A 20593-nucleotide genomic window follows, 5' to 3' on the forward strand; every position below is an offset into this window, starting at 1 on the left:
TCCAGAAGCATAGATTGGCTCATTTTGGGCGGAAGTATTCCCTTCCCGCAGGTCTTCCCGCAGGTCTTCACGCAGGGTCTTCCCGCAGGTCTTCCCGCAGGTCTTCCCGCAGATCTTCCCGCATGGTCTTCCCGCAGGTCTTCCCGCAGGTCTTCCCGCAGGGTCTTCCCGCAGGTCTTCCCGCAGGTCTTCCCGCAGGGTCTGAGCACAGGGTCTTTGAGCACTTTGAGCACAGGGTCTATGAGCACTTTGAGCACAGGGTCTTTGAAAAGGATTTTTGGTTTTTAGGGTTTTTCGGAAGGATTCTTCCCACGGGTTTCCCAATGTCACGCAGAGTTTTTTCCACTCTTCTGTTTGAACTTTGGGTATATTATAGATGATATGGAACCCGTATTTATTTTGGTTCCCGGTATGATGTATATTTAAATTTAGCCCGGAGTTATATTTGGTTAAATAATGCTCCATATTGTAATCCTTTATGGATTGTTTAAATTATTAACTTCATATTATTTTGACTAGTATACCTTTAATTCCTTCATAGTTTCATATCTTGGTCGTCTCACTGTATAATGTATCATTGATTTGGCCGGTTCGGCGACTATATTCCATTATTTAAACGTTTATGGCGTTTTGGTCCTAATTAGAGTATTAGAACATTACTGGGCATGGTCTTACCATTACCCCTTATATTGGATCATAGGTATATATTTAGCTTGATATGTTTGTCACCTCTGACTATTACTGGGCTGTCTTTATCATATAGTCGTTCTCATCGGCACTTTATACAATCCTATAGGCATTACGACTGTTCTCGTTCACATTTCAAGTATACTATGGTTTATACGTCATATAACTTATATAATCAACACATAATTTAAATCAAGTATATAGATTAGAGTGTGAAAAAAATTACCGGGTGTCACAGATTGGTTGTTGAGTATGAAGCTAAGATAGTGTGTAAGAGTAGGATAATAAGTTTAAAGTCCTTGGATGGTAGTGCGGTGACAGTTTATGGTGATAAGTAAAGTTCTGGACTTAATGTCATTTCGATGATAAAAGCCGAGGGTTTGTTAAGGCGTGGGTGTGGTGCCTACCTGGCGTATGTTGTCAATGTTATGGCCAAGACGAAAGAAATGAAAGATGTTCCTATCGTGCGCGACTACCCAGAAGTATTCCTTGAGGATCTTCCGGGGTTGCGACCAGAGCGAGAGATGGAATTCCAGATAGATTTAATACCAGGAGCTCAGCCTGTCGCGAAGGTGCCTTACCGTCTAGCGCTGTCAGATATGAAAGAATTGATGTCCCAACTACAAGAACTCCTCGACAAGGATTTTATTTGACCAAGTGTTGCCTCGTGGGGCGCACCAGTGCTATTTTTGAAGAAGAAGGATGGAAGTATGAGAATGTGCATAGACTATCGCGAGTTGAACAAGCTTACGGTAAAGAATAGATATCCTTTGCCAAGGATAGATGATCTATTTGACCAACTGCAAGGTTCAAGTTGGTTGTCACAAATAGATCTCTGATCAGGCTATCATCAGCTGAAAGTGAAAGTGGCAGACATCCCTAAATCAGCGTTTCGGACGCGTTATGGAAACTACGAGTTCCTAGTGATGTCATTCGGTCTAACAAATGCTCCAGCAACATTTATGGACATGATGAATAGGGTGTATCGGCCAATGTTGGATAAGTCAGTTATCGTTTTCATCTACGATATATTGATTTATTTAAAGAGCGAGTCTGATCATGCCGAGCATCTGAGAGAAGTGTTGGAAGTTCTGAAGGAAGATAAGTTGTATGCTAAGTTTTTGAAATGGGCGTTCTGGTTGCGAGAAGTGCAATTTCAAGGTCACGTGATCAATCCTGAAGGGATTACCGTGGACCCAGCTAAGATTGAAGTGATAACGAATTGGAAGACTCCGCAGAATCTGACTGATATACGAAGCTTCTTAGGGTTAGCTGGCTACTATAGGAGATTCATCGAAGGCTTCTCCAAGGTAGCCGCATCGTTGACCGGTATGACTCGAAAGTCGGTAGTATTCAGTGGGGGTAAGTTTTAAGAAGAAGCTTTTGAGGAATTAAAGAAAAGACTCACGCAAGCTCCAATCCTTGCTTTACCCGATGGTGACGAGGATTTGGTTGTTTGTACTGATGCTTCGCATCGTGGGTTAGGTTGTGTGCTGATGCAACAAGGAAATGTGATAGCTTATGCATCTAGGTAGTTGAAAGTTCACGAGAGTACTTACCAGACACATGATTTAGAGCTAGCTGCAGTAGTGCATGCTCTCAATATATGGAGACATTATCTGTACGGTACTAAGTGTACTATCTATACAGATCATAAGAGTTTAAAGTACTTCTTCGAGCAAAAATAATTAAACATGAGGCAGAGAAGGTGGTTAGAATTGATAAAGGATTACGACTATGACATTAAGTACTATCCTGGCAAAGCTAATGTGGTCACCGACGTGCTAAGTCGTAAGAATGAAGAGGTCATTGCCACAGTGAGGTCATACCAGTTGAATATGAATTCAAGTTTTTTTGAAGAAATCATCAAAGTGCGGTCAGAGGTGCTGGTAGACGAATGGCTAGTGAAGAAGGAGAGGATTTTCGGTCAGCAGGACGAGTTGATGGAAAACACGAATGGTGTTAAGACTAGGTTTGACCGTATGTGGATTCCACGCCATGGAAATCTTAGAAATCAAATTTTAGATGAAGCTCATAAGTCAAGATATTCAATTCATACAGGAACCATGAAGATGGACCAAGATTTGAAAAGAGACTGTTGGTGGCTAGGGATGAAGAATGATGTAGTACATTATGTCAGTAAGTGCTTAACGCTTAACTTGTTTACAAGTAAAAGCAGAGCATCAGAAGCCTTATGGGAAGATGCAACCTTTGGAGACACCAGAATGGAAATGGGAACACATCACCATGGATTTCATAACTAAGCTACCTCATACAGATAAGCACCATGATACCATTTGGGTGATAGTGGACTGTTTGACCAAGAGTGCTCACTTTCTGCCTAAAAGAGAGGCTATCTCGTCAGAAACGTTAGCAAGTTTGTTCATCAAAGAGGTTGTGTCTAAGCATGGAGTACAGTTATCGATCGTGTTTGATAGAGACATGATGGTTGGTTAATTTGTATATACTTTAGTTCGTTTAATTACGCCCTTCTTGCGCTGCGCACATATAATGTATATATGTGTGAACCTTTGGGTGGGCAAAAGTAAAATTGCACTAATTTTGACGTTATTTTACTAATCTCTTGAAAATAACGTTAAAAGTGGCGGAAGGTTAATCAGGCATCATGTGGTGGCGTTGATAGCCGAAAGACAACGGTACATGCACCAATCAGCCGGTGTCCCGATGATTGTGTGTTATGTGTCTTATGTCCAAGGCTTGATGCAAAACTACTATCGAGCCGGGGGTCTCACCGGAAGCAGCCTCTCTATCCCTATGGGGTTGAGGTAAGCCTGACTACATCTTACCCTCCTCAGACCCTACCATAGCTTTGCTATTGGTGGGATATACTGAGTACGATGATGATGATGATGATGATATTTAGTTCGTTTAATTATTAGTTGGTTCGTTTATTTTAGAAACTTCGATACTTCATACGTGTATTATTGTATTTCAGGACACAGGCATTAAAGAACTTAAGTTGGACCTACTGATGCATGTATTGAAGACCTGAGATGTCCAGCACACGAAACGAGAAATAATTATCAAGTTTGGTGTTGACAAGTCCTATCGGGATACGCGATGGGCTTAGCTGAAGACCCATCGCGTTTCGCGATGGGCTTAAATTAAATGTTGACTTTCTGGTACACCGCGATACGCGATGGACCAGTGAAGACCCCATCGCGTATCGCAATGGGGTGTGCAGACGGGATGTTGGTTTATATCAATTTTTTCATCAAAAACGACCCTATCTTCATTTTTATCAGAGGAGGCGATTTCCAGAGATTGAGTAGGGTGATTCCACCATTCCAGATCGTAGGAAGACCACCTACATGTTCCACTTCATCATTATTGACGATTCCACGATGTCAAGGCTCGGCTAATCTCCTAGAATCTTACCCGAGAATGTATAGTTTGTAATTCATTCAGTTTTCTCATGTGACTAAGAACATTTATGTATAATTGTTTATGGTTGATATATGATTATTGATGTTTGGTATTTCTGTGTGTTCAATCGGTTTGGGTTTACGTTGATCAGAACGATTCGTTACCAGTTGCTATAATAATTGATCATATGATTGTTTTATTAGATTGAATACGATAAAACATATAATTGTCCTTAACCGAGTCACACTGGCAGGGACTGTTTGATAACCAGTGTCGTGTGTAAAGCGATTGTTGATGTCTTAGGTTTTTTCTGATTGATCAGTATGTAGTTAACCTTTAATAATTAATCTGTTAGGTTGCATGAGCTCACTATAGATTTCTTACTTGAATTCTCAGGTGTGATTTTCTTTTGTTAATTGAATGAAACTTGTTACTCGTTTGTTTGCTTAATTCTATATTTAAATCATTGCTTGTGTTATCAGTACTAAAATTTATCACTTCATATTATTCAAACTATTTACACGATTTGCATTGACCACATACTCCTGGTGGATACAATACCTTATTTACCCTATCTACTTAGGTTGTTTAGGTTTTTGCATGACTCGAACGACGGTCATCGAAATGGCGCCGTTGCCGGGAAGTTAGTGTGCTTAGTGTTTTTCGTGTTAATTGATTTTTGTGTTTAATTTTAAAATTAGTTTTAATTTTTGTTTTCAGTTTTTAGTTTAAATTTTATTTTTCTATTTTACGCAGGGTGTGTTGTTTGTGTAGATAACAGGTTTATGCACACCCGCCATTCGGGCAGACAGTCACTGTTAGTTTTTGAGCCGAGATTGAGAGACTAGCTCGGCAGAACCGAGCCCAGAACAGAACCTCAGAGATGGAAGATCAAGATCAGAACCAAAACTAACACCAAAACCAAAACCAGAACCGGAATGAAAATCATAATCAAGACTCAACCACTCCCACAAAATAACATGTTTCACCCAGACAACATGCCTCCACCACCAATTTTCAATAACCAAAACAACCAGAACAACTCAGCCCGTGCTTCTAGAAACCGAAACCGAAACCAAAACCTTGACCAGGCAGAACCTTCGGTCCCACATAACACCCCAAACCGAAGAATCCGTCTTAATCTTGATGATGCTGTTCCTAGCATCCCGACGGAAAATGAAGAAGAGGGGGAAGAAAATGAGGTGAACCAAGGTTTGGAAGTTGAGGACGAGGTTGATCACGGGTTAGACGAAATCGGGCAGTTGAGCCCGAGAACGAGGGATATGATATGGAAGATGAGGGGAATGAAAATTTGGAAGCGGAGGTGGAGGAACCAGTAGTTTGGAGATGGGGTGATGCGGTTAACAGGAATCGGGAAAGGAATGATATGGGTCGAAACAGGGTTAACCGAGCAGAAAGGCTCGAACGAGTTCGAAACATTTAGCTGAACAGAGGTGGTATGGTAAATCCCGGGGGGGGGGGGGGGGGGGCGAACGCATTTTGTAGCCCCGGTTCATGGTGTTAACAGTCGGTTCAGACTAGCTATCTCAGATGGAGCATCCCCGTTGGTTCCACAGGTGCGAGTGCAGGGATAGCCGACTTTTAAGTCCTGACCATCATACATTAAAACTGTACCTCATTTTCATGGGATGGCTTCTGAGGACCTGTATTCTCACTTGACCAATTTCTCGGCTATTTGCGGGTCGATTGGAGATGGTTCTTATGATAAGGACGAGGTTCGGTTGTGGTTGTTCCAGTTTTTGGTAAAGGATAAAGCTAAGAACTGGTTTAACTCGCTACCAAAGCACAATATTTGGAACTGGGCCAAGATGCAACAGCTGTTCTTAAACGAGTATTATTCGCAGTCGAAGACGAGCAAGGCCCGAATGGAGATTGTAACATCCCAAAATTTCAAGTAATAATATTTTATATTATTTCTTATAATTAACAAGTTTAATTATGTTGTTAATGAAACAATAAAATAACAATAAGTAGGGAAAGATAAGTAGGCTAATTAGATGGATTAATCATGGACTAAAAAGGAAAGATGGGCCTTAGGTCCATGGGCTTAAGGGAGTATAAATACCCCTTAAACCCTAAATCTTTCCATTTCCATCCATCTTATCCATAATATTCCCTACACACTCAAAACACACACCCATACCCTCCTATTTACGGCCACAAGCAAGAACAAGGATCCAAGATCAAACCAAGCTAAATCCGGATAGACCTTTGATACGCAAGCAAGATACAAGATTAATATTACGTAACAAGCTAGCCGTGACCTAATAACCGTATAAAGGTATGTTCTTAATCTTAAAGATTTCGCTTTTATGAACGGCTAATCATGAAACTTAAACATAGAGTAGATCGGGTCTAGATAAATCATAAAGTTGCAAACTTGATGTTTAATGGACATAAGGAACTAATGGATACATAAGGTTCATCAAGAAATCCCTAGATCTAGCTTAAAGAACATTTCTAGGATTAAAGGTTCAAGCTTTATGACAAGAACGAGCTAGACCTTGAGCCATGGGGTTAATGGGTGTTAGACGGTAAGGAATGGTGGAGTAAGGTAGTTGCAAGAGCGACTTTGGACCGTTAACCGTTATTAGAGCCTAAAACGGATATAAGAATGGGAAGATCTGAGCTGAAAGCATCAGACAACGGTTCTCGGTCAACATGAGAACCTGGTCAATAAGAGATCTCGGTCAACGAGAGTTCTTGGCCAAGAGGGTTCTCGGCCATGAGAGTTCTCGGCCAAGAACAAAGGTTCTCGGTCAACATACAAGTTCTCGGTCAAACCTCATGGGTTCTCTGCCTTGGGGTTCTCGGGCACTTAATGATCAGATATGGTCTGTGGGCCCGGCCCAACTAAACCCAGAAACTGAAATGAACAGTGGGCCTGGAAAAAACTAGTTGGCCCATCTATATAAGTTAAATGTACAAGCCCAACTTAGAGAGTGTTTTGGCTAATTAAATTACCAACCTAATTAATTATTCAGTTAATTAATAAATATTTGTATATATATAATAGTTATCCGTGCACAATTAAAGAACGATTAACGGCAAGCGCAACAGGATCCACGTGAGTTTTTATCCCCATTCCTTGTTATGTTTTCGGGGCTGTGTGCATACTTGATGTGATTAGTTAATACACTTACCTTAAGTGGTAAGTGTATGCCTATTATGATATATGTGTATGTTATAAAAGAATGCTTGACGGTACATGAACGATCTTCGGATTTTGGATGTACTGTCAAGAGATAGTTAGATGATGTGATTGATTATATATGTGTTGTATGTATGAAGTATGTACGTTATAGAATATGAGAATGAAAGAAAATATGTAAAATATATATATATGCAAAGGAAAGTATGATATGAAGGAATTGATGGTAAAGAGTGGCAGACCCTAATAATATCTGTGAGGTTATAGGGCGAAAGGCTCTTTAAGGGTGGCAGACACTAATAATATATGTGAGGTTATAGGGCGAAAGGCTCTTTAAGGGAGGCAGACCCTAATAATATCTGTGAGGTTATAGGGCGAAAGGCTCTTTAAAATGTATAAGTACGTATGTAAAGAAAGATAAGATATGAAGTAAAAAAGAAAGAAAGAAAGAAAGTATGAAAGTAAGAATGAAAGTATATACTTACGTATGTATGAAAGAAAGCAAAGAAGGACAAGTATGTAATATAAGAACGTATTGTATGTTGATTGTATTAACTATAACTCACTCAGCGTAACTGACTTTTAGTATGCACGCAGGTGAGTAGAATGAGGCAGTTAGCTTGAGGAGGACACATGGCAGGGTTGGATGAAGCTGGCATCTGAGGATTTTGCTATGATGTTTATTTCTATAATTTAAGTTATGTTTTGAAAGACAAAACATGGATGTTTTTAACAAATGGTTTAATCTTTATTATTTCCACGAAAGTTTAAATTAACTATAATATTTAGAAGTGCGTTTATGAGTAAATCCAACGTCCAAATGTGAGGTACCGGTAACGGGGCCTTACATAGATTCGTAACTTTTCACAGTTATCAGGCGAGTTATTTCACGAAGCATTTATCAGGTACAAGGAGATGATCGGAAAATGCCCACATCACCAGATTGAATTGTGGGAATTGGTGAAATGCTTTGTAGACGGGTTAACCTACGAGGACCGAAAACATCTGAAAGCCTCGTGTAATGGTTAGTTTCTGAATCAACATGAGGAAGATGATTGGGATTTCTTAGAGTTTATGTGTGAGCATTACAAATCAGAAGCAACAGCTGTAAGGTGAAGACGTGGTACTTTTTACAGGTTAGTAAAGTCAGTCACGAGTGAGTCTGAATGAATTGCTGAGTTAGAACGTGAACTGGCTGGTTACAGAAAGGGTAAGAAGAAAGAAGTCTAGAAAGTTGGAGTGAAATTCTCAGTTTGTGAGGATTGTGGTGAACTCGGGCATAAGGCAGAAAATTGCCCCGAGTTTAATGATGACGAGGAGGATGAACCCGAGGAAGTTAATTACGCTTACGGGATTCCAAGGGCCAAGGGATGTATTCCAACACTTATCATCCGGGCCTGAGGAATCCCCCGAACTTTCGTTATGGGAACGCGTTTACACAGTTGAACCCGAACTTTCAAGAAATGAGCCAGAACAGGTCGTGGGGTAGTTACGGTCAGGGCAGTTATCAGCAGTAGGGCTCGTATTATCAGAATAGGGGGTACAACAGAGACGGTAGCTGGGTGGAAATTCTTCGGGTAATCAGGACCAGCAGAGGGGGTCCTCGGGGAACGCAGATGTTCTGTGCACGCGAAGTTGGATGCATTGATGAAGGTTATGACAGACCAGAAGGCTGAAAAGAAACAACAGTTCGAGTTACGGGATAAATCATTTGAGGCAATGTTGAAGCAGATTGGTCAGATCGCAGCAGATATGACAAAGTTGCAGAAGAATGCGGGCCAACTCCTGAGTGATACCATAGTCAACCCGAACCACTACAGCTCCAGTTCGAAAAATCACGTCAACCAGGTAAGTATTTTACGTAGTGGTAAAAAGTATGATAATAAGGTTGGGGTTCCACCACCATTGGTTGATGGGGTGGTGGAAGACATTGATGAAAATCTCGTTAGTGATGACGACCCGGAACTGGTTTAATTAACTGAATTAAGAAAAGTGAAACTAATAATAACAAATCGGTTCCGAGGGATGACACTAACAACTCTAAGGACAAGGAGAAGGTGAAAGCCGTCCCCTATACCGATGCTTTGTTGGCGCCATCTATGGCGAAGATGGCATCAAAAAGGGGCCCACAATAAGAGGAAATGTGGGAAACGTTTAAACAGGTTAAAATTAATATACCCCTCTTAGATGCTATAAAACAAATTCCCGTCTATGCTAAGTACTTGAATGAATTGTGCACACAAAAAAGGAGTCATAAGATTCCTAAACAGATTGATTTTACTGACAATGTGAATCCAATTCTTTCGGGTTCACTTCCACCAAAGCTACAAGATCCCGGAACGCCCATTATACCCTTTCAGGTGGGTGATTTTAAAATGACTCCGGCGCTTTTAGATCTTGGAGCTAGCATTAGTATTCTCCCTGGAAGTCTATATCAGTATGACTTTGGCCCGCTTCGGGCAGCTGCCACCACGGTTGTCTTGGCTGACCAGACAACGAAACTTCCCCGAGGAATACTGACTGATGTTATTGTTAAGGTGGAAGACTTTTATTTTCTAGCTGACTTTTTGGTCCTCGATTTTGTTTCGGGTGAAAGGACCAGACAGCCTACGGTTATCCTCGGTAGACCATTTTTGGCTACCGCAAATGCCAACATTAATTGCAAAATTGGTACTGTTGACATGGCATTTGGTAACCGTAAGTTGAGGATTAATGTTTTCACACGTGAAGATAGTTATCTAGTTGATTATGAATGCTTCATGGCTGATGTCATTGACGAGTGCATCCCGCTATACGACTATGTTGTCAGCAGGATGGCACAACGGAGACGTGTTTTCTGTTTAACATGTTACAGGTGGAAACAGACAAGTTGCTAGAAGATGAGGAGAAACAGATGGAGATCGCAGCTGTGTGAGGAGATCGCCCACCATGGTCAGTTCAGGTGGAAGCACTTCCCGATAAGATTGATACCGGGTTGAAACCGTCAATGCTGGAAGCACCGAATGTCGAGCTGAAAGAGCTCCCAGAGCATTTAAAATATGCTTTTCTTGGTAAGAATAATACTTTGCTAGTTACTATAGCTTCTAACTTATCTGTTGAACAAGAAAATGCTTTGCTGGCGATGGTGTTGCAAACAAGGAAGCAATCGGGTTGACAATAGCGGATTTGAAGGGAATCAGTCCCTCAATTGTGATGCACAAAATCTTAACAAATCCGACTGTCAAACCCGCACACGATGCTCAGCGGAGGTTGAATTCGAACATGAGGGAAGTGGTGAAGAAAGAAGAGCTGAAGTGGTTGGATGCTGGAATTATCTTTGCCATATCAGATAGCACGTGGGTGAGCCCGACACTGATAGTACCGAAAAAGGCGGGCATCCAAGTCGTCAAGGACAACATAGGTAACGAGGTCGCCACCCGACCGGTAACCGGGTGGCGCATTTGTATTGATTATCGAAAACTGAACGAGGCAACATCGAAAGATCACTTTCCGCTTCCATTTATCGATCAAATTGTCGAAAAGCTATCTAGTCAAAACTTTTATTGCTTTTTATATGGGTATTCTGGGTATGACCATATAGCTATCCATATTGAGGATCAGGATAAGACTACGTTTACGTGCCCGTATGGCACATTCACGTTTAGCCGAATGCCATTCGGACTATGTAACGCTCCCGCCACCTTCCAAAGGTGCATGATGAGTATTTTTTTATATGGTGGGGGAGTCTTAAGAAATCTTCATGGATGACTTTTTGATTTTTGGCACATCTTTTGAGTCATGCTTAAATCATCTCGAAAGAGTTTTGAAATGATGTGTTGAAACAAACTTGGTTCTTAGTTGGGAGAAGAGCCATTTTATGGTCCAAGAGGGGATTGTGTTGGGCCATGTTGTGTCGAGTCGTGGGATTGAGGTGGACCGAGCTAAGGTTCAAGTTATTTCCACTCTACCTCATCCCACAAACGTCAAAGGCATTAGATCATTTTTGGGGCATGCCGGGTTTTATAGATGGTTTATTAAGGGTTTTAGTTATATTACCAAACCCTTATGTAATTTATTGCTTAAAGATGCCCCATTTGACTTTAATGATTAATGTGCTAAAGCCTTTGACATTTTGAAGTCAAAGTTACTTGAAGCCCCGATCCTACAATCACCCGATTGGAGTTTACGTTTTGAAATAATGTGTGATACAAGTGATTATGCGGTCGGGGTTGTTTTGGGATAACAAGTTAACAAGAAGCGCGTTGCCATATACTATGCGAGTAAAAATCTCTCGGATGCTCAATTTAATTACACAACAACCAAGAAAGAGTTACTAGGAGTAGTATATGCTCTAGATAAATTCAGGTCATATATTTGGGGAAGTAAAGTAATCATGTATTCTGACCACTCTGCAGTTAGGTACCTCATGGATAAATAGGATGCAAAACCCAGCCTCATCAGATGGGTTTTGCTGCTGTAGGAGTTTAATTTGGAGATTCGGGACAAGAAAGGAAGTGAAAATGTTGTTGCAGATCACTTGTCTCGGATTATGGTGGAATATAGGAACACAGACGGGCCCATTAACGAGTCCTTCCCGGACGAGCACATCTTGGCAGTCTCACAAAATCCCTGGTTTGCTCAAATTGTTAATTTTAAAGTTTCAGGTGACCTACCGGAGCATTGGCCAAGGAGAAAGAAGAAACAGTTGATGTCCCAAGCTAAACGGTACATTTGGGATGATCCAGACTTTATCAAGATTGATGCAGATCAAATGATCATATGATGCATACCCGAGGAGGATGTCAGATCGGTGTTAGAACACGCACATTCGTCTGCGTGTGGTGGTCTTTTTAATGGCTAGAAAACTGCTCGAAAAGTCCTTACGAGTGGTTTCTTTTGGCCATCAGTGTTTAAGGATGCTCATGAGGTCACGACACACTGTTTAAAGTGTCAACTACTCGGGAGCATTTCTAAGAGGGATGAGATGCCCTTGAACCCGATCCTAGTAGCTGATATTTTTGATGTTTGGGGGATCGATTTAATGGGCCCATTCCCGAACTCGCAATGTAATTTGTACATCCTAGTGGCCGTCAATTATGTTTCTAACTGGGTTAAAGCGATAGCCACTATGACAAATGATCACATAGTCGTTTGCAATTTCGTTCAAAGTAACATATTTTCTAGATTTGGAGTCCCCCGAACCATCATAAGTGATGGGGGATCTCATTTTAAGAACTTTAAATTCAGGAAATTGCTTAAATGATCTGGTGTTGATAATAGAATTACAATTATGTACCATCCACAACGAGTGGAAAAGTTGAGGTTTCCAATAGGCAAATCAAACAGAGTTTACAGAAAACCGTTTGGGTGGACTAAAAGGATTGGTCAACTAAGTTAACCGATGCTCTATGGGCCTACCGAACCGCTTATAAAACGTCAATTGGAACCACTCCTTATAGACTTGTGTATGGAAAGGATTGCCATTTACTGGTTGAAATTGCACATAAAGCATTTTGGGCTACTAAAGAGGTTAATATGGATTATGATGATGCAGGTAAGGAGAGGAAGTTGGCTTTGTGCGAGATTGAGGAGTTGAGAGATGAGGTATATGATTGTGCTTCCGCTTACAAGGAAAAGATGAAGAAAGTTCATGACGCTAACATCCGGTTGAAGAATTTTGAAGTTGGTCAAAGAGTTTGGTTATACAACATATGGACGAAGCTCTTTTCGGGTAAGTTGAAAAGTAAGTGGACGGGCCTGTATTCGATTGTAAGAGTTGGGAATCATGGTCAGTATGAGATTGAGGTCTTCGATGATCATTTGAGGCAAGTGGTAAATGGTTATAGATTGAAGCCATATTTGGAGGTTAAGGATATACATGAGATGGACAAGTAATCAGTGAGTTACATTGTGACTTCACCGGTTTATGAAGACAATTGAGTTCGAGGCACTGTCGAGTTGTAGACTTTAAATTCAGCGCTTACGGGAGGCAACCCGGGGTTTGTAAGTTTATGTCCAGTTTCTTTTCATTTAGTTGAGTCGTGAACTTATTGTTGTCTCGAGTATTGTGCAGCAAACACCTAGTGTGGGGAAGCCTTTTGGAAGAGTTGGAAGTCAAGAAGTTCCGGTAAGAATTTTGTCAATTACACGTCTTTCCAGGTACGTAATGTATGTTTTAAGTTCGGAAACGTGTTCAGGGTGATGTCGGGATGCCGAAAAGTGGTCGGGTCGGTTTACTTCGAGGTTTTGGAAGAGGTTCCAAGAAGCTATGGGGATGAGATTGAACATCCGTACGGCGTATCATCCTCAAACAGACGGACAGTCAGAAAGAATGATCCAAACCCTTGAGGATATGCTACGTGCTTGTGTTCTGGAGTTTGGAGGAAGTTGGGATGGTCATCTGCATCTGGCAAAGTTCCCCTATAACAATTTCTACCATTCGAGCATTGATATGCCTTCGTTCGAAATGTTGTATGGAAGACGTTGTAGAACTACCGTCTCTTGGGGTGAGATTTGTCAGGAGGATATGGGAAGTTTGGAAGTTGTTCAAGAAACCTCTTCAAGGTTCGATCAGATCAAGGAAAGAATAGACTTTGCAGAATCCGACTGATATACGAATCTTCTTAGGGTTTGCTGGCTACTATAGGAGATTCATCGAGGGATTCTCCAAGGTAGCCGCACCGTTGACCGGTATGGCTCAAAAGTCGGTAGTATTCAGTGGGGGTAAGTTTCAAGAAGAAGCTTTTGAGATATTAAAGAAAAGACTCACGCAAGCTTCAATCCTTGCTTTACCCGATAGTGACGAGGATTTGGTTATTTGTACTGATGCTTCGCATCGTGGGTTAGGTTGTGTGTTGATGCAACGAGGAAAGGTAATAGCTTATGCATATAGGAAGTTGAAATTTCACGAGAGTACTTACCCGACGCATGATTTAGAGCTAGCAGCAATAGTGCATGCTCTCAAGATATGGAGATATTATCTATATGGTACTAACTGTACTATCTATTCATATCATAAGAGTTTAAAGTACTTCTTCGAGCAAAAATAATTAAACATCAGGCAGAGAAGGTGGTTAGAAATGATAAAGGATTACGACTGCGACATTAAGTACAATCCTGGTAAAGCTAATGTGGTCGCCGACGCGCTAAGTCGTAAGAATGAAGAGGTCATTGTCACAGTGAAGTCATACCAGTTGATTATGAATTCAAGACCTTTTGAAGAAATCATCAAAGTGCGGTCAGAGGTGCTGGTAGACGAAGGGCTAGTGAAGAAGGAGAGGATTTTCGATCAGCAGGACGAGTTGATGGAAAACACTCATGGTGTTAAGACTAGGTTTTACCGTATATGGATTCCACGCCATGGAAATCTTAGAATTCGAATTTTAGATGAAGCTCATAAGTCAAGATATTCAATTCACACAGGAACCACGAAGATGTACCAAGATTTGAAAAGAGATTGCTGGTGGCTAGGGATGAAAAATGATGTAGTAGATTAAGTCAGTAAGTGCTTAACTTGTTTACAAGTAAAAGTAGAGATGCAACCTTTGGAGAGAACAACATGGAAATGGGAACACATCACCATGGATTTCATGACTAAGCTACCTCGTACAGCTAAGCATCATGATACCATTTGGGTGATAGTGGACCGTTTCACCAAAAGTGCTCACTTTCTGCCTATACGAGAGGCTATCTCGTTCGAAACGTTAGCAAGTTTATTAATCAAAGAGGTTCTTTATCTTTAAAGGTTATGTTTTTATGAACGGTTTGCTATGAAACTTAACCCTAGAGTAGATCGGGTCTAGATAAGTCATAAAGTTGCAAATTTGATGATTAATATGGACTTAACGAATTTATGGTTATGAACGGTTCATAAAAGAAACCCTAGATCTAGCCTTGAACGTTTTTAGCCATAAAGGTCCAAGCTTTATGGTTACTCGGGTCAAGTTTTGGCCGAAAATGGTTAAGGAAACGTTTATGGGTTAATACCAAACATTAATAAAGTGTCAAAGTCACGAAATATGATAAGAATAGTGATAAACTTTCCAAAGAGCTTCAGCTCATTCGGTTACAAATGCCCTAATCTATTACACTGGCCACATTCGATTACAATGGTTCCGTCGAATACAATAAGCTAGTTCGATTACACTAGCTTAATTCGATTACATGGGACAAGTCGAATACAATACATGGGTCGATTACAATTTTATGGCCGATTACATTGAGGTAGTCGATTACAAAGCTCATAGTCGATTACAAACATATAAACGATTACAAGTCCATGTTCAATTACAAAGGACCAATAGATTACAAGTGCTCAGTCGATTACATGGTCCAGATTCGCATACAAGTGTATGAATCGATTACAAGCTATATTCGCTTACAACTGTGCAATTCGATTACAATGGCATGAACTCGAATACTTGGAGTGTTTGGAATACAATATGGATTTCAAATACAATACAAGTAGTCGCATACACTATATAGATTCAATTACATGAGCAATTCGAGTACATGTGGGTCATCCGATTACACAATGAAACTCACATGCAATATACTTAATCGATTACAAATGGGGATTCTATTACTTGTCCTAAACTCGAATACATACCCCCATTCGATTATAGTGAGACTCGATTTCAATATGTCCGATTAAATGCAAGATCCCGAATACAATGACCTACTTAATTGTATAATCGGTTGCATTCTAATTGAACGGAAATAAGGAGAGATTAACCTAGGACTTAGTAAAAGAATACTAAAGAAAAGAAATATTAAAATATTTGAAAACCCTATATTTGAACATATTAGGTTTTAAGGATTAAATAATCTAAGTAAAATGTATTCTAACATGAACACATTGGATTAGACCAGACTTAGCCATTTTGGCTGAAATATGAATAATATGATAGGACAAGTATTGATGCATGTAATTAATATACAGTTAGCCGAGCTTGGTTAAGGAAGGGAATAAAAATAAATGGAGAACGAAACAGGATCCAGGTGAGTTTCTAGCCCCACTTCTTATGACAGTCGTTCAAGTCAATCAAAAACCTAATTAAACTACCTAGATAGGATAATTAAGGTATCGTATCCACCAGGAATATGTGGTCAATGTAATTCATGTACAGACTCAATATTATGAAGTAACTGGTTTTTAGTGCTGATCACACAAGCAATTAAAGTGAATTTAGTGAACTAAGTAAGCAAGTAAATGAGTTTCAAGCAATTAATAAAGCAAATCACACCCGGGAATTCAAGTAAGCAACATACAGTTATCTCATGCAACCTAAGAAATTAATTATTAACGATTAACTACAGACTGATCAATCAGACCAAACCTTAGACATCAACAATCACTTTACACACGGCACTGGTTATCAAACAGTCCTTGCCAGTGTGACTCAGTTAAGGGCAATCGCATGTTTTATCGTATTCAATCTAACAAACAGTCATATGATTAATTATCTAGCAACTGGTAACAAATCGTTCAGACTAACGTAAACCTAAACCGATTGAACACGCAGAAATACCAAACATCAATAATCATATATCAATCATTAATAATCATACAAGAATGTTCTTAGTCACATGAGAAAAACTACAAAGATTACAAACTATACGTCCCGGTGCGATTCTAGGAGATTAGCCGAGCCTTGACATCATTAAATCTTCAATACAGATGATATGCATCATGTGTGAGGTCTTGGCATGAGTTAGGATGGTGAAAATCGCCTCTTGGAGCTGCTGGAAATCGCCTTTGGTCGTCAAAACGGAGTTAGGGTTCTTGAGAATGAAAAATAACATATTAACCTAATTTTCCCGTCTGCACACCCCATCGCGATACACGATGGGGTTTTCACTGGTCCATCGCGTATCGCGATGGACCAGAAAGTCAATATTATTTTTAAATCCCATTGTGATACGTGATGGGTCCTCAAGCAAGCCCATCACGTATCGCGATGGGTCTTGTCAAAAGCAAACTTCATTAAACTTCCTCGTTTCGTGTGCTTGACATCCCTGGTCTTCATACCATGTCACAACATGTCCAAATTGTGTACTTTAACACTTGTGACATGAAATCCAATAATACACGTATGAAGTATCGAAAGTTCTAGAATAAACTATTAAAACTAAATAATAAAGGAACTAAAACATTTACAAATTAACCGATAATCACATCCCTACACTTATCTTTTGCTTGCCCTCAAGCAAACTCTAAAGCAAACATCAACCTCCATCATAGGTATGTAAATTATCTCCATTAATACTAGTAAGGTTTAAGGTCATACCCAGTTTCCCAGACTGACACTGTTTTTAGATTGACCTCTCACAAATAAGGTTAAGTGCTATAATAAAAACAATAGAGCCGCCCAGACAAGTGTACTTTGTTTCCGGTTAAGGCACACATGCTCATACCCCTCATATTATAATAACTCTCCTCTCGGTTTTATATCTGGACTAGCAAATGATGTGCTAGTATCACTCTGCTCTCAGTATCACTCATAAGCAAATATTCATCGATAAAGCTATAAATCAAGAGGTCTTGAAAGGGTTGTAACGGGGCTAGGTATAAGGGCATAAAAGGGAAATATTTAAGTAGCTCAAACGATCCGACCCGGCTTATTACAAAACATCTAAATAAACGAAACTACTATACAAACTGACTGACTTATTATAAAACCACTAATTAAGCAAACTAACATGCATACTGATTTTATTTTTTTTACATAAACGAACTACTGAATACGTAACTGAATATAAACAGACATCTTTTTGGCCTTTTCCTCAATTTTTTAAGCATAATAACGTGATGCTTAATAATGGAACAAATACAAATCAAAAACAAAAACAAATACACTTACAAATAAACCTAGTAAGCCGGATTGTCTCGTAACATAATGTCGGGGTTAAAGAAATCAAAAATAAGTCCAAGAAAGGTTTTCTAAGGGACCCAACCCCCCCTCCCCCCGCCCCTCTCAACCCACGCTCATATGTATAATGTATGAGGCCCAACCCCCCAGTACCCACACTTTCGCTCATCCAGACGATGCTTAACCTAATTGCCTCTATCACCTTTGCATTTTGCCAACTACGATCCCGTAATCCATGAACATCGATGAAAGCACTCAAATTACATGTGTGTACTATATATTATATGTGTACTATATATATGTGGTCAACTCACACACGTACCAGAGCAATAAGGTTGCCGATATAAACATGTGTACCGGTCCCCATGACTCGTTACCCCCGCCTAAACGACCCAATTTTCAACTTCTCGTTATAAAAACATTTGTGAGTAAGACTATTGAGAAGCTGAAAACCAACCATGACCAGAAACCTATAACTTGGCATTAATGACAATAATTTAAAGTTAACAACTTTGGTTTCTGAACACTCTTCGAGGTACTATCGGGTTAAAATTTTCAAATCCCCCCCATCCCCACACTTGAGGTTTACATTGTCCTCAATGTTGAAATAGTTAAATAAATAAAGAACATTTTAGGGACGGGGAAAAAATTGACTTTTTTGACTGTTAAGCAATTTAAAAACTCGGGGCTCAAATGTGATGGGTCTACTAGCAGTTATTCAATTACACTTTTACCGTTTAAACTACGAAAACAAAATAAATTATGAATCTGAAATCACCTGATATCAATGAGACTGGAAGAGGACTAGTCGGCTCGCGAACTCTCATAATCACTCGTATACTCTCTTCTCAACCAATTACCAAACTGACAATTGAACCTGCAAAATCTCGAACGTGAAGAAGCAAGCTTCTCACAAGTGTAAGAAATAGGTCTATTTTGAGTCATGAAAATGATTTTCTGTTAATTTTATTAAAAAAATTACCGAGCTAAATTAAGTCGTTTCATAATAAATTTAGTTAAACAAGTTAAACTCTTAAAAGACATAACTCACTTTCGTAGGAATCACGATTGCATTTAGCATATGCAAAAAGCCCTGTGAACCTCCCGGTAGCCCGGGAGGACGAGTGGGGTCTCGTGAGGGTTTATAGTGAACTACACCCACAAAGTTCCAAATACAACAAAATTTACACGTACATGGATTAACCACAACAAAAAGAACATGAAAGCACTCTGGATAGCTTAACTGAAACTTCGTTTTCTGAAAAAAAAACTTACCGAACGTATCAAAATCCCAGCTTTTCCCATGAAGTGTCCCCACACTTAGCTTTTGATATGATGGTACGCTTAAAATACATTTAGTAATATAAAAACTAAAATTAAATGCAAACTAAAAATATACAAAATGTACAAATACCACCCGTTTGAAAATTTTATGACATTTAAGGTGGGTTTCTAGCCTGCTCCCGTGCAGCCTTCTCGTTATAAGCACGCTCCTCAAGAGATTCCTCCCAATCTTTTGGCACGCCATGATTCTGCCATTTTTTATTTACTTCTAGCGGTTTCTTTACCTCTTTCTTTTTCATCTTCTTTCCCTTTCTTGTAGTTGCTTCCTCACCATCTCTAACTCCATGCAACATCTCATTCCATCCTTTCACCTTCATGCTACTCCTTAGCTCATTTCTGTCAGTCACAAAACATTTCTCTTTTTTGTAATCCTTTCTCAAGGATTCACACTTGTCAACAACATGGTTAATAGCATTTTCAAACAATGGTAACCCTTTATCACGATCTCCACACTTAATTTCCAATATCCCCTTAGCACAATCAATTACCGCATGTGCTGTGGCAAAGAATGGCCTACCCAATATGACTTGTGGTTGTGTATTATTCACATGCTTAGATAGTCAAGTACAAGAAAGTCAACTGGGTAGAAAAATTCCTCCAACTGAACCATTACATTAGTCACCATGCCCCGAGGAGGTGTATGAGTTTGGTCCGCCAACACCACGGTGGTGTTTACCCTTTCTAATGGGCCAAATTCATACTGATCATATAAACTACCGGGCGTGATACTCACACATGCTCCAAGATCTATAAGTGCCCGATCAGTTTTATATTTCACAATTTGAATTGATAAAAGCGGCACTCCTGGGTCTTGGAGTTTACTTGAGGTGGTATTATTCTCCACCTCATCATCTCTCATGTTGGTCAATTTACCATTTAAACATTTTTCATATGTGCAATTTTCACAAAAAGACATTTCATATGTTTCTGGTTCTGATTCATTTTGGAAAATTGATTCATTTTGACCGAGACAATCACTCTCACCACTAACATATTCCACCACCCCCGCAACAAACTGTGGTGGTGAATCAACTTCAACAACAGAAATTTCAAAATGAGGTAAAAGACTTACAGCGTTGATATGCACATTGTTTCCCTTCTTGGAGCTTGAGCAGCAATGGTTCGGGTTGACTGTAGTATTTCTTGGGAGTTG

Source organism: Bidens hawaiensis, unplaced genomic scaffold (assembly GCF_021521415.1).
Source record: "Bidens hawaiensis isolate Kalapana, Puna unplaced genomic scaffold, B.hawaiensis_p1.1 tig00002442_1, whole genome shotgun sequence".
Classification (NCBI taxonomy): domain Eukaryota; kingdom Viridiplantae; phylum Streptophyta; class Magnoliopsida; order Asterales; family Asteraceae; genus Bidens; species Bidens hawaiensis.